The sequence below is a fragment of the Bactrocera dorsalis genome, chromosome 3 (genome assembly GCF_023373825.1).
Source record: "Bactrocera dorsalis isolate Fly_Bdor chromosome 3, ASM2337382v1, whole genome shotgun sequence".
In the NCBI taxonomy this organism is placed as follows: Eukaryota; Metazoa; Arthropoda; class Insecta; order Diptera; family Tephritidae; genus Bactrocera; species Bactrocera dorsalis.
The window spans coordinates 36213417-36229658 of NC_064305.1; positions in this window are offsets into that span (position 1 = coordinate 36213417).

Here is a 16242-nt window from a genome sequence, read left to right on the forward strand (position 1 = left end):
GCAAAGTTTGTAAAGAAAATAAATATGATCGCCACCCAAACAATGCAAAATTAGGAGCTACACCCTTACCAGAATATCCAGGTCGTACTATTCACATAGACATTTTCTCAAAAGACAAACATAAAGTACTGACTTCTATTGACAAGTTTTCCAAGTTATCCATTATAAAGAAAATAGATGGGAATAGTATAGACAGTATAAAAAAGACCTTAAGAGAAATAATATTTTATTTTGGAATTCCGAAGGCGAAAAGACATTTAATTCTCAACCAATAAAATTCATGTTAGAAAACGAATTCAATATAAAAATATCACTGCACCACCATATAAAAGCGAGGTGAATGGACAAATAGAACGGTTTCATTCAACAATATCAGAAATTATGAGATGCTTAAAACAGGAACACTCTGATAAAAATTACGACGAATTAATGGATTGGTCTGTAAACGAATTCAACCATTCTGTTCATTCTGTTACAGAAAAAAAACCCGTTGACATATTCTTCCGTAGACCTACCTCAAATGCCACTAATAGAAAAGAAACTATGAAGAAGGTTCTAGAAAAATTAAAAGAGAAACAGGAAAAGGACCTGCAATATCATAACAAATATAGAAAGGAAACTATTGACTACAGGACAGGAGACAAAATTTTTGTTAAACAGAATAAAAGATTAGGAACAAAACTTTCAAAAAGGTACAAAGAGGAAATAGTTAAGGAAAACAGACATTCCACTGTAAAAACAGAATCAGGCAAAATAGTCCACAAAGATCGTATAAGAAACTAATATAATCATATCTCCTTTTAGATCACTAATTTCCATAACCCTTCACATCCTTTGCTACGCTTCGGTTGAAGTACTCGATTACTCTCGATCCGAAATTGTTATCATCGAAAATGGCATCGGGAAAGTGCAGTCTGGAACTTACAGGATCCTTCACTTCATCAACCTCACCGAATACTCCATAATCCTAGAGGACATAAATACCCACTTCACAAAAAATATCCCACCGTCCCATCCCTTGCACCCATTCATTGCAGAAGAAATTAAAATAATTAATATAACTATCAACAATATAACACCAAAATATAAAGTAAAGAGGTCATTAAATTTTATAGGATCAGCATGAAAATGGATTGCGGGAAATCCCGACCATGATGACCTTGTAGCGATCAATAGTAAATTCGAAGAAAGCATAGAAAACAATAATCAACAGCTAGTAATTAATAGAAACGTTTTTGAAAGAATTAAAAATATTACCGATGTAAGCAACAGCATATTAAAAACACTACAAAATAGCAATGAATTTCGAACCTCACTAATACTTCAGTATAAATTTAAAATTGATATAATAAAAGAAGAAATTGAAAACATTAACAGAGCAATACATCTTACCAAAGCAAACGTTTATTATGTTTCATAATATCGAATGAAGAGACTCACAAGATAAATGACATATTTATTGAAGAAAACATTCCGTTTGATTCTTTAGAAGAATCATTAAACTTTGCAAATATTCAAATAGCTATGAAACAAAATTTACTAATTTTTGTAATAAAAGTACCAAAAACAAAGAATGAGATTTGTAATTGCATTTTAATAAAACCAATAAGCAAAAATGGAACAATTTTGAAATTAAAATTTGAAAACGTTTTGAAATGTAATGAAAATTACTATGGAATAGAAAATGATTGTAAACAAATAAATAATGTAAAAATATGCAAACAAGACCAAATTGAAGATTTAAAAAACGAAAATTGTATTAAAAATTTGATAGAAAACAAACCTAATGATTGTATTTACAAATACTGAACATGTAAGAAACATTGAAGAACTAAAAGCAGGTTTAATTTTACTAAATAACTTTCAAGGAAATTTAACTACAAGTAATAGTGTAACGAGACATTTAAATGGATTATTTATTGTAAAATTTTTTAATGAAACAATAAAAATTAACAATTTAAATTTTACTTAAAAATATAAAAAAAAATTAGCTCTCTAAATTTACTAGTCAAGTCTAGTATTCTAACTCATTTCGGTATTTTGGTCGTTGTTATAATCATAATTATAACTCTTAAAACACGGACACGGAAAATTGCCGAAATAACTATTCAAAACGCGGAAGCGATTCATATGCCGACAAGAAAAGTAGCAAAACATAAAAGTCTTAACGACATACCATACTTTTAAAGACCAATCGGGGACGATTGGAATTTCGGAGGGAGGAGTTAACACAATACAAATTCATATAAATTCGCTGACAACAATGTCTGCACAATTAGGAGTCAACTTACAGTTGAGACTCCTATTGCAACCTTAACTCAATGGAATGCGCTATCATTAGGTAGGAGAAGCGAAACACGCGCAAACCTAATTCTGATGACTAGGCAATTATAGGGCTCGAGCTAAGCTTGATGGTGGCTTGCAATAGAATTAAGTTTTCAGTTTTGTAATAAAGCTCAACATAAGCACATAGTGCTGCCAAGAAAAACTCATTGTTTTATTTTATGTTATACAAACTTTGCTCATCTCTTGCTCTTCGCTAATAAATCTCACAGCATAAGGGTCAATGAAACGCTCGCGCAATCAATTCATCAAATATTCATGCACTCGTATAATCATGTGCTCAATCAAATAGTACATATTTGCACAACGCCTTCGACCAAACGACTCTTATCTACTCCTATCTACTAGCTAAATTATATGCGAGACTTTCGATTAAGGACGAGTCTTCAAGTTGCTACGAGTAGTACTTCTAACTTGTCCGCCTTTTCTTCTTATTTTTTTTCTACCAGAGAAACACTTTATATTGAGGTATTATCGGTTTGTTGTGGTAGATGTACAAGTATTAGGTTAGGTTAGGTTATACTGCCCGGGTGTCACGCTGTACATAAACCTTGGTAAAGTCAGATGAAGTATACGTCATGCAGGACATCAACGCGTTTTGATAATTTTGATATGTCATCCAGTTCCTTGAACTGCGAAGCTGCTGTATATTTAAGACGAGTTCGAGATACTGCTGGAAGTGCTCCAGCGTCTCCCATGGTGTATTAACATTAAGGCAAAGGAGCTTACATTTAAAGAAGTCTTCACATTTTTATTTTCAATATGATATTAAAAATACTTCCGATTTAGTAGAAGGACTTATGTAGCTTCGTTATTTGTTCAAATCAGACCATTCTAGTACATTGATCGATTAAAATCCATATTTTATAAGCTAAACTCTTTTATGTGCAAAGATATAGGGTTTTACGAAATTTGACATAGTTTATATAAATTTTTCATATCGGAACACTATTATTGCAGCCGTACCAACTGATCGCTCAAAATAAAATCCCTAAATGGCAAACTTTTTAATTTGACAAAATATCTTCCCAGGCTATTTCTCAAGGAAATGCTACAATCTTCGGAAAAAATATTCGGATAGGACTATAAGAACATGCAGCTGTCGTTCTAAAATCGATTCCTTATATAGAAAACTTTTTAAGTATAAACTAAAGCACCCTCAAACGACATTGCATAGATCGGATTGCTATAGCATATAGTTGCCGTGCAAACCGAACTATCGAATTAAATGTTTGTACTATACAAAAATCGCTGGTTTGAGGAGATATCGCCCTGAATTTTGGTCCAGATAATTTCTCAAGGCAATGTTACAATGTTCGGAAAAAATCTTCAGACCGGACTATAAGAAGATATAGCTGTCGTACAAACTGTTCCGTCAGAATGAAAACTTTCTATGGAAAACCTTTTCATTTGAAGAGATTGATTCACAAAATTTGGGTTATTATCAAAAACAATGGTGCAATTTCTGAAGAAATGGTTCAGATTGAGTCGCTATAGGATATAGCTGCCTTACAAATAGAACGATTGGAGTAAAATACTTGTATGGAAAACTTTTCTACTTGATGAGATAACTTCACGAAATTTGGCACTAATATTTACCCAAGAAAACAGCATAATCGCTGAAGAAGAAAATCATTATAGCATATGTATATCTGTCATACAAATTGGCTGACAAAAAAGGTTTCGGTTCGAGTTCAACCAAAGTCAACCTGTTTTCTTGATTTTTTTGAATTTAATTCTTCTTCCGCTTCTCTAAGCTTTAGCTTAGTTACAATGTGCACTTAGGCCCGAATTTTTTGAATCCTTACTTTGAACGTGCAACACACTATCTGCTGCTGCTTTTTGCACGTCCATTTACACAATTGTTTTTTTTTTATATTTCTGTTGTTGTTTGTTTGATTGTTTGCTTGTGTTATTTATCTAGTTTGCTATTTCTTTACATGTGGAGCCGGCTACGTGCTTCTGAGTGTGTGTGTGAATGCGTGTGTATGCTCCATCATTTGGCTTATATCCTGCCAATAAAATTCATTCTCTCCTTCTCAAATGGCTGACTTTTCACATATTCCTTTAGGTTTTGTTTCGCCTTAGTTGTTTTCTTATTATTCATTTTGAAATTTTTTCCGCTCTTTTTTCATGTGTATAAATATTAGTTTTCGGAATGGGTTTCAATAAATTTTTAAGCTAGCGTTAACGCTCAAATTCGACAAAGCGCCAAACATTATCGCACACGCCTGCAGTGTCTCGCCAACGTTTGCTTATCCTTTCCGTCCCTGCATACATGCACATATCTACTATATATCCTATTTTTTACACTTACAGTTTTTAACACAGCTCTCTCACTTGCCTGTTTCAAATTTTATGTTGATTTTTTTTTGCCTTCTAACTCTCTTTGAGTTTTCATGATGTGGATTTAGTTTTTTGTGTAGGCAAATGATTTACTCGAATGAGGCGTTTCAGTATGATAGATTTAAAGTATTTCAAGATTCGCATTTTCTTTGAATCTTATTAAATAAGACACTTTTGAATATTTGTGAGAGACTTTGTGTGTCTAAATCGGCGCGCAACAGGTTGCTCTCTGTTCGAGTTTGACTCGAAACTTTTAGTAGTGCGCAAATAGTGGCGACAGCCAATATGATGAGCTTAAAGTGCAAAACATACTTTAATAAGCAAATGCCATAAAATATGTACATTTTTGTACAAGAACCCATCTAGTTCTCTTTAGCTGAAACAAATGTCATGTTGCTTTGGTGGTAACTCTACTATTGTTATACCCTGAACATTAAGCTTGCTAAGAATTTTGTAGCATCTAAAAGGAGACCAATACTTTTGCATGAAGCATGAAGCGGTGGTATGGTGATGACATTATCGAAAAATCCTCGTATTAAGCCCCTGGAACAGGTGCATTGGCCCGGCCTGCTGGACATTACGGGCACAATAAAAATTACGTCAACAAAGGCTTTGGAGGTTATCCACGACATCCGGTCAATACGCTTACAAATGAAGTATGAGTCAATGCTTACGGCCAGCTCAAGATAATAGATCATTGTAGCTAGACTTGGTGGCAATATGGGCATGGTATTATACTAGATTTTGTTAATGAACTCGGAAAAAATTGGCAATGTGGCAAAGAAAAAGAAATCAATGTGTAATTTAACACAAAGTTTCATTTCCCAATATAAAATAATGTTTTGTGATCGGATATTCCAACGATAAAACCGACATATTCACGGACGGATCAAATGGTGAAATAGCAACAGGAGCGCAATTAGTCAATCATGCCAAAATTATGGGCATAACAAAAGGTAGCGCCAATGCTAAGTTCCTTTCGTTAGCTTGTGCAAGTAGGCAATCAAGAGACTCTGGAAAGGTAACTCGGCTAATATAATCGTGATACCCGGTCACATAGGAATAGAAAGAAGTAAAAAAGGCAGCTGAGTTAGCTCACTAGGAGACAGCTGGAAGCACAATTCCTCTAAGCTATCCCAGACCATTCAGTTCCCTCAAGGGTTTTATGTAGCAATGGATTCTAAAGCAACACTTCAGAAAACGGCAACAACGGAGAATGAATATTACGTATTGGCGTTGGAAAAACCAAGTTTTTTACCTGATCGCGAAAAGCATGACTAAACCAGTCAACCTATGAAAATAGCGTAAGACCTTAAAAGTCTATAGGTGATGTAGAACCGACTGGTACAGGTATGCCATGACACCTTTTTATATAAATATGGTCAATACTCATAAAACCATTCTGTCGTTAGATGACATCTGAAAACACATTTAATGATGTCGCTGGGAAAGTATCAGATTGAGGAGGCCCCAATTGTTTAGACTTTGCTCGACCCGTGCCGTTAATGTCAGTTAGTTTTAGGGAAAGAACTTAGAATCGTCTGAGACACAAAGATATTCTCAAGAAAATAATAAAAATGAACTAAAAGTCTCCTAATGGGAAAAAGGCTAATACCGTAATGAACAGAATGATTTTTGGCAGTAGAGAAAAACGTATCTAGATGATTTCGCTTCGCCTTCACCCTTACAACTTTGGCTAAACGCGTCTGTCCAGTCATAACACCTTTATTTGCGACGAGATTGACTTCGCTAAGAGGCAATAGTTCGGGGGGCCTTTTGCGGTTCACTCTGGGCCAGAAGAACCTTGTAGTCGCATAAGTTCAGTTGTTGTCCAGCGCTTGTTGAACTCACTGGAGTTCCAAAGGTTCAACAGCCGAACGCAAGAACACATTTTTGTACCGACTTTCATTCAATCGGTTGAAATTGATTGAAATTGGGAAAAAAAGCTTTGTTGTTTCTGGTGATTTCGCTGACATTCATACAATTCTAATATTGAAGAATCTTCAGGCTATTGGTAACCAGGTAGTTTTGAGCGCACTGTCACTGGTGATTTCGCTGACATTCATACAATTCTAATATTGAGGAATCTTCAGGCTATTGGTAACCAGGTAGTTTTGAGCGCACTGTCATCGAGCCGCTCAGATAGAGGAGTGAAAGCACACATTGCTTAAAATATGCTACAGTGCTCTTGTAGTTTGAAATTAAATTATATTATATAATTTATTATTTGGGATTATACTGCCGTTAAGTAATTGTTAGGCTTTTATCTATTTCTTCTATTGTTGTAACATGTCCTACCTTTCTGAAGTCACACAGCGATTCCTTTCCCTGAACTGGTTTTACCATACATTTAGTTTCCCCTATATTATACATTTTCAGTTTAATAACACTGTCCAACAAATGAAGACTTTTTGAATGGAACAGAAAAGTGACCCTATAAATCTGAAAGGATATGTTGAGCAGATCATTTTTGTAGAATAAACTTATGGTCCAGTACGTCTGAGTTTTTTTACAGTGGGTCAAAGTTTTCATTTTTTGGTCGAAGGGAGCATTATACTATATAAAAAAAATGTTGTAAGTTAACGTCTGAGAGAATTCTTATGGTTCTTGTGGAATTGTATGAGGATTATTTTTGTGGAAGATCTTAACCCTCTAACTGGTTTCTTTATGGGTCAATTTGACCCTTTTTTCGAGAAAATAAAAAAATATCCTTTAAAAAAGGACATTTAAGGATAAAAATATTCTACGAAAATGTTTGGCGGAAAATTTCAGTGCGGGTCACCAAAGACACCATTGTTGTAATTGAAGCTCTTTACGATTGATAAAAAAATTACTCGCCAACATATACAAAGTAGGTGAAAACGTCGTCAAGTTCGGCCGGGCCAAACACTGAGTTCTCGCGTCTTGTCAGCTGTGACTTACAAATCGGGTGTGATAAAATTAAGCATAATTGACTTACTAAGCAGTACATATCGGGTGTGATTTTTACTAAAATTAATATAAAAAAAGAACAATTAAAGCTTAAATAATCATGGCGGATTCTGTTTGCAAATTAAGAGATATTTTTTATACTGCTTTTGTGAACAATTCGATCTGCTTCTGATTTGGTTGTATTTTCTTCTTTTTATAACGTGGGGATAACTGGTTCCTAGTTCCTAATCTTGCCCTGGCACATATGTCTTGATTTCTTTACGTTCCTTGTTATGGGTCTTTAGGCTTTGCTGTTGTTTCTGTTTAAGTCTGTCGATATTGTTCTGTCTACTTTTCTCGTATTGTTCGGGATCGGTGGTAATATTTCTGCCAAAAAATACTTCCAATGGTCTTTTTTTGTTGCTGAGTGCACTGTATAGTTATACTCGTAGACAGCCCTCTCTAGTAAGTCCTCAAACGTACGATGCTCTTGCCTAGTTTTTAACCACCTCAGTATCTCGGGCAGGGTAGAATGGAATTTCTCGATTCGACCATTGACCGCGCTTTTATAAGGCGGAGCTGTAAGATCTCTATGCCTAACTGATCTTTCATCATAAAGGTGATACTTGCAGAGTTAAAAGATTTTTCGTTATCCATTACAATGAATTTTGGAACACCATAATAATGTCATTTAGGGGTTTCTTAATATGTTCTATTGCTTTTGATTTTATAATCTTTGCTTGCGCTAATTATGAAAATTTATTTATTGCTGTGAGTATTAATTTTTTTCAGTAGAGAATATGTGAATATGAATTATGTGTCCCGGGATATATATTTTTCTTCTTTACAAACCTGACATTGTTTCAATGAAGTTGCTATTTTCTGTTTCATTTTAGGAAAGTAATATTTCTCTGAGATTTGCATCTTGTTTTCTTCAACATATCTATGGGATCTACAGACGGTTTTTATAATGATTTCGTCTTGTTCTGTTTCTGTTACTAAATATTGGAACTTGGATTGGATGAATCTTATTCTAATGGATGGAAAATGGTGTGGATATAGTTTCTGTTCAATCAATTCAGTGCCAGAAAGTTTGGTTTGGAAATTATGTGTCTGTGAAATGTTGGGAAGAGTAGCGTAAACTTGTAGTCGGGTGCATTTTCTTTATAAATAAATATCTGATTTTTAAATGCATTAATCGGGGTATCAAGGAGAATGAAGTCATGTGTAGAAGTTCACGCAAGTGAGGAAAGTTCTCTGATTTCCATTCACTTGGGAGTGGCCAGAAACGATTCTTTTACATATGACTCAAGCAGCTCATGACTTCCGGTCTTTGACCAAGTAAACTTTGGGTAGCCTAAGAACATCCGTTTGAAGGTGAGATAAAGTGAGAAGGCGAAACATACACTGCATAGGGTTGTGCGCTGGGTTTGGGACATGCCACTTAAAAAAACACCCCCCAATGAAATGTAGCAATCAGCCTCGGATGAGAGACCCCTTTGGTGACGACCATGGCTAACGAAATAAGGACTACGAATTGAGGGCATGCACCTGGAATGTCCGGTCTTTATTTGGGAAGGTGCCGCTGCCCAACTGGTTGATGTCCTCGTGAAAATAAAGGCTGACATCACCGCCGTCCAAGAAATGCGATGGACGGGACAAGGACAGAGACAAGTAGGTCCCTGTGGCATTTACTACAGTAGCCATATAAAGGAGCGCAAGTTTGGTGTGGGATTCGTGGTGAAAGAGAGACTCCGTCGCTGAGTACTATCATTCACTCCGGTGAATGAACGTCTAGCCACAATCCGTATCAAAGCGAGGTTCTTCAACATATCGCTGATTTGCGCCCACACCCCGACAGAAGAAAAGGATGATGTGACCAAAGATGCCTTTTATGAGTGCTTCGAGCGCACTTATGAGATCTGACCCCGCCGCGATATCAAAATCATGCTTGGCGACTTTAACAACAGGGTGGGCAAAGAAGGTATCTTTGGCACTACGGTAATTCAGCCTCCATGAGGAAACATCCCCAAATGGGTTGAGGCTGATCGACTTCGCCGGGGCCCGATATATGTTTATCTGTGGTACTAGATTCCAGCACAAGAAAATAAATCAAGCTACCTGGATGTCTCCGGATCGAAAAGTTACCAACCAGATCGATCATATTGTGATAGACGGAACACACGTCTCCAGTGTTTTAGATGTGTGTGCGCTCTGAGGTCCTAACATCGACTCGGACCACAATCTTGTTGCAGCGAAGATTCGTACCCGCCTTTGTGCAGCAAAAAACGCGCGTGAACAAACACAAAGAAGGTTCGACGTCGAGAAGCTGCAATCACAACAGACAGCCGAACGATTTTCTACTCGGCTTGCACTCCTGCTCTTTGAGAGCATTCGTCAACAACTCGGTATAAGGGAACTGTGAGACGGCATTTCCTTATGTACAACTCCTGATGTACAGCTGCAACCGAAACCATTGCAAAAGTGCAAAAGAACAGCTGGTACGATGAGGAGTGCCGTGTCGCAGCGGAGAGAAAACAGGCTGCCTACCTCGCAACGTTACGATCGACCACAACACGTGCGGGATGGAACAGATACCGAGAGTTGAAGAGGGAAGCAAGAGGCATTTGCAGACAGAAAAAGAAAGAAGCCGAAATGCGTGAGTACGAAGAGCTTGATAAGCTGGCCGACAAGGGTAATGTTGGAAAATTCTATGAAAAAATGCGGCAGCTTACAGAAGGTTTCAAGACCGGAGCATACTCTTGTAGAACCCCCAAAGGTGATCTAATCACCGATGCCCAGAGCATACTTAAATTATGGAGGGAACACTTCTCCAGCCTGCTAAATGGCAGTGAACGTACAATGCCAGGAGAATTCGAACCCGATTCCCCAATCGATGACGATGAAACAACAAAGCTGCGGGGGCCGATGGATTGCCGGTCGAGCTCCTCAAACACGAAGGTGAAGAACTGATAGGAAGCATGCATGAGCTTCTTTGTAAAATATGGTCGGACGAAAGCAAGCCTAACGATTGGAATTTAAGTGCGCTCTGCCCAATCCATAAAAAAGGAGACCCCACAAACTGCGCCAACTACCGTGGGATAAGCCTCATCAATATCGCATATAAGTTTCTATCGAGCGTATTGTGTGGAAGATCAAAGCCCACCGTCTACAAACTGATTGAACCTTATCAGTGTGGCTTTAGACTTGACAAATCAACAATCGACCAGATATTCAACATGCGCCAAGTCTTGGCTTGGGAACTAATACGGCGGTGTAAACTGAAATCGAGCAACATCAAAATATCCGTCAGGATCGCGAAGGACCTCTCCGAACCGTTCGATACCAAACGAGGTTTCAGACAAGGCGACTCCCTATCGTGCGACTTCATAAACCTGCTGCAAGAGAAAATAGTTCGATCTGCAGAGCTTATTCTATCTCTTCTATCGATGGCCAAAAACACTCCAGCTCTGAAAGTATTCGACGCAGTACCCGAAGGACCTGGCTTTGCTTTGAATATCCAATTGGCGCCACGTAGCGAAAAAAAGAAACGACTGGCGCGCTGTTGTTATCTCGGCTATAATCGCGTAGTCGGTGTCTACACCAGTAAAGAAAGAAGAAGAATCGGGGTATCAATACTAGGAATAAGATTACGGCTTGAACTCTGAGTACTATATTGAGTCGCTGTCAATGAGTTGATTTCATTTTGTTTAGGCATTCGAGATAGCGCGTCAGCTACTATGTTTTCTGTGCTGGGTTTGTAAAGTAATTCTCTATCATATTCGTCCAGGTAATATTTCCATCTTCTAACCGCTATACTGCCTTTCCAGTTGCAATCATGCGAAAGGGGTTCGTGGTCTATATAAATCTTTACTTTAGATCCACCATAAAGGTAACAATTAAACGACTTTACAGCCCATGTTATGGCTAACATTTCTTTACGCACAGTTTCATAACCTTCTTCCGTCTTTGATAAGGTTCTCGATATAAATGCTATTGGTCTATCGGCTTGAGAAAGGACTGTTCCTTTTGATTAATCAGAAGCATCAGTGGTTAGTGCAAATTCTTTAGGAAAATCAAGATAATGTAAGATTACATTGCCAGAAATTAGAGTATTTTTCAGCTGTTCAAACGCTTTTAAGGCTTCGTCATTAACTTTTATTAGTTTCTTTAATGGGGTTTCTTTTGATATTCGTTCGTCTTCTCCCCTCAGCAAAATTGGCAATTGTCGCATACCCCTTAATGAAACTCCTATCCTGATAACCCCAAGAAAGATCTTAATTCCTTAAGTGTCTTGGGGCGTGGGTAATTAGCTATGGTTTTTACCTTGTTGGGATTTGTCTCTATGCCCTTGTTTGATATAACGAATCCAAGAAATTTAACTTTTGTTTTAAAGAATTCATTCTTATCTTATTGACATTTAATGTTTGCAATATTATATCAAGATCTTTACAATGCGTTTATTCGTCGCTACTAAAAACAATTATGTCGCTTATGTAGATGCAGAAAATTTTCCCTATAAGTTCTCTGAGGATATCATCAAGAGTGCGTTGAAATATAAAAGGAGTATTTTTCAGTCCAAAGGGGAGTCTTGTAAATTCATACTTTCCGTTAATTATCGAGAATGCTGTTTTCTCAATATCACTTTCTTTTAAAAGAATTTGATGGAACCCACTCTTGAGATCCAAAACGGAAAATAACTTGTTATCGCCTAGTTGTGAAAGTACTCCATTTATATGCGATATGGGGTATTGATTATGATTTTGTAGTTGATTATGATTTTGTATTTTTTTATATTTGAGGCATCCACTTTCATTGGTACGATCCACACAGGAGAATTGTGCGGTGATCGGGATGGTCGTACTCGTATAATATTATTGTCTAATAGTTCTTTTATTTGTCTATTTACTTCGTCTTTTAAGGACATTGGGTATTGAAAAATTTTGAATAAATAGAAGTATTTGTACGTATAGAAATACGTTTAACGTTTGTGGTGTAGGTCAGTTTTTCATTAGGTTCGGAAAATAGGCTTGGGTATTTCTTTAGTAAACGATTTAGTTATGTTTTTAGATTGCTTGAAAGATGATCTATTCTGGGAATTATAACATTTACTTCTTACAATTTTTTTTTTTTTTTGGAATCATTTTACCACTTTTCAAAGACATTGTTTTATTACGTATATTAATTACAGTACCAAGCTGAGTGTTGCCTCCTACAGAGACAGCATCGAAAGAATTTTTATTAAGAATCGGATTGGAAACTAATTTTGATTGAATATAATTTCTGGTTGACCCGGTGTCTATTAAAATTTTTTAAATTTGCTCACTCCTCGACTAACATCAAAATATCGAAGTGAGGAGTCCGTTATTCTAAAAAATTGATATCTTGGTATTCATTGTCATTGTTTCTAGTTCGGTGTATTCAATTAACGTCTGGTCAAAGTCAATTTGGTCTTCTTGAGCAGCTATATTCTGTTCATACATAGACATTTGTGGTTCTTCTATGTCTGAAGTCGTGTCTGTCTAGGATGTTTCGATATTGAAGATTCTCTGCCTTTTATTCAGCTCGTTATGTGACATGAGTGATATATAGGGTCTTTTAGCGGGAGGTATAATTGATATAAGATATAATTGATTTGTCAATGTCCTTGGGCTCTGGCCATGGTCTTTGTTGAAACTGTCCAAAATTAGTATTATTTTGTCTGGGCAATAAGAATGGGATTTGACGGAAATTTAATTATTGCCCTTTATCCATAGCATGATTGGACCTGAAAGCTTGATTTTCTAATTTCAAGCAAAGATGTAATGCAGTTGGCAAGTCTGTGGGTTCTTTCATACCCAAAAGTCGTGACAAGTCTCCACGTAGTCCTCTGACAAAGGTGTCTAGGGCTTTATCTCTATACAGCTTGGTCATGAGTTGTTGAACATCTAAATTTAAGTCCATGCAACCAATTATATTTAATATTAACGACAGATTTTTATCAACGGCTTGGAGGAAATCTTCAACAGACTGATTAGGGCCCTGAACTATTGTAGTTATTGGTATTATAGAGTGCTCAAATCTCTTTTATCTGCAAAGTGTAGTGTGAGGTATTTGGATATGGCAGTCCAGTTTAAGGGAACATTGTAAGATTCTAAGGCAATATCGGCATTGCCTGTAATTTTATTGTGTGCAATATACCGAAATATTCAGGCGAGCCTCTAGTGTGCTCATATGTTTGCGAAATCCTATCTACTCCCTTTTTCCACGACCCGAATTCAGCTGGGTTGCCTGAAAATTGGCGTAGGCTTTTAACAATGTCCGGTACTTTATCTAAGTCATCGAAATTTCTTAAATGTCCGACATTAATTCTCTGACTCTCTATATTAGTAAAATCAAAAGTGTCGGTTTTAGTCTGACGTAACAAATTTGGCAGCTGTTTGGCCACAATTTGTATAACAGATTCTTGCATTTCAGCATTTGTAATGTTTCTTTTTCGTTGTGGAACTTCCTGCCTTTGTATTACTCTATATTGTTGTTGAGCTTCTTGTGAGTTTAAAAAAGCCGGTATGATTGAGTTAACTATGTTAGGCATTGATTTTAAAAATTTTGAAGGTCGAAATTTTATTTTTAGTCCGCGCACTAAAAGGGTTATATCGTAAATTCTCCGGATTACACTTAGTAATAATTGAGAATATTATATATTATTTGTAATGTAAAAATTATTATGTAATTTGTAATGTAAAAATTTAATTGTTTATCTTTTTCTGTTTTAAATTTTAAAATTATTAATGTTAAGTTTGATCAATAAAAGAATTTATTTACTACTTAGATTTTGCAAATTTTCCCAGCGTATTTTATTCCAAAATATTTTGTTTATTTATTTATTAGAATATCTTTCCTTAAACTTGAATAAATTCCTTTGGTCACTTCACTACCAAATTTCTTTCTATTATTCTATTATTTGCTTTAACACTTTTGGAAGGTCGTACCTTGTGGAATATTCCCGGTTCAAATAAAACGGTTCTATAATATTGCTTTTGATATTAAAGTACAAAATGAAGTTTATTGATTCAAAGTCAAAACGCAAGTGAGTTAGAAAAAATATATTCAAAGTAAAAAATGAAAAATGCAGGGCTGCATGAATATGTGAGTTGACAGGGTTGTCTTTCAACACGCCTCCTCAATGAGCATATTCGTCCAACATTAATCTTTGATATTTATTTCAACCCCAATAATTCAGTAAGTTTCACATGAGTTAATCTTGCTAAATTCTTAGTAAAAATATCAGCAATCATATTACTGCTGCTACAATATTTTAGTTCAATTTCGCCTGCTCGATAGATGTCTCTGATATTGTGATATCTGATACCGATGTGCTTGCTGCGTGAACGATAGACGGGATTCTTTACCAAATTCATCGCACTCCAGTTATCACAATTCACGATCATCGCTTCAGGATACGGTATATATAATTCTCGAAGTAACTGCTTTAAATTAACGTCTTCTTTAACAACACATGTCAAAGCCATATACTCGGCCTCTCTGCTACTGAGGGCTACTGTTGATTGCTTTTTAGATTCATACGAAAAAACTCCACCTGCCATGATGATGGCATAACCTGTATACAACTTGCGATCACCTACGTCGCCGCCCCAATCTGCGTCCACAAAACATTCGATTGGTTTACGGGTCCTAGAGTATTTCATATTTTGTCTTGCGTTGAACATAAATACCTTAATATACGCTTCGCCGCTGCTAAATGCTCCGCATGTGACTTTGAATTACGCTGTGCAAGCGTACACACTGAATGCAAGATATCCGGTCTCATACACACAGCTATATACATAAGCGAACCTATAATTGATTGGTATTGTGACTGATCAGCCACTTTGCAAACTTTGTCCTCGCAACTAACCTTATGTCCAGGGTCTAATGGGATGGAGATGGGTCTACAATCTTCCATGCCTTGTTCGCGTAGTAATCTTTTAATGTGCCCTTTTTGGCATATAGTGATTGCCCCAGTTTCGCCATCTCTTCGATCTCCATGCTTAAAAAATGCTGAACTTGGCCCTTGTCTACTTTTTTCACCTTTTCCGCAATCAAACGCTTAATATGCTGCATGTAACTGATATCGGAACAGGCAATTAACAGATCATCCACATATACTGCGATTATGTTAATCTGGTCTTTATGATGGTTAATGTATACACATGGCTCACTTTCACATTGCTTGAAGCCAATTTCTTTTAATATGGAATTTAATTTCATATTCCACTGCCGACCTGACTGTTTAAGCCCGTAAAGAGCTTTCTTTAACTTTAAACAATGGTTTGGATAGCGCTGGTCTACAAACATCTCTGGTTGATACATGAAAATTTCATCATTCAATTCGCTGTTTAGATAAGAAGTAGAGACATCCATTTGGTGTAAATGTAATTTGTATTCTGCTGCAATAGCAAATATCAACCTACTATAGCAAACAACAGGAGAGAATGTTTCTGTATAATTAACGCCATAAATTTGCGAACACCCTTTCTCTACCACCCTAGCTTTAAAACGCTGAATATTCTTTATCCATTTTAATAGAAAATACCCATTTATTTCACAACCTTTTGTCCTTTAAGCTTTGTTTTATTCTTGAGCAGCGCATCACATTCGTCT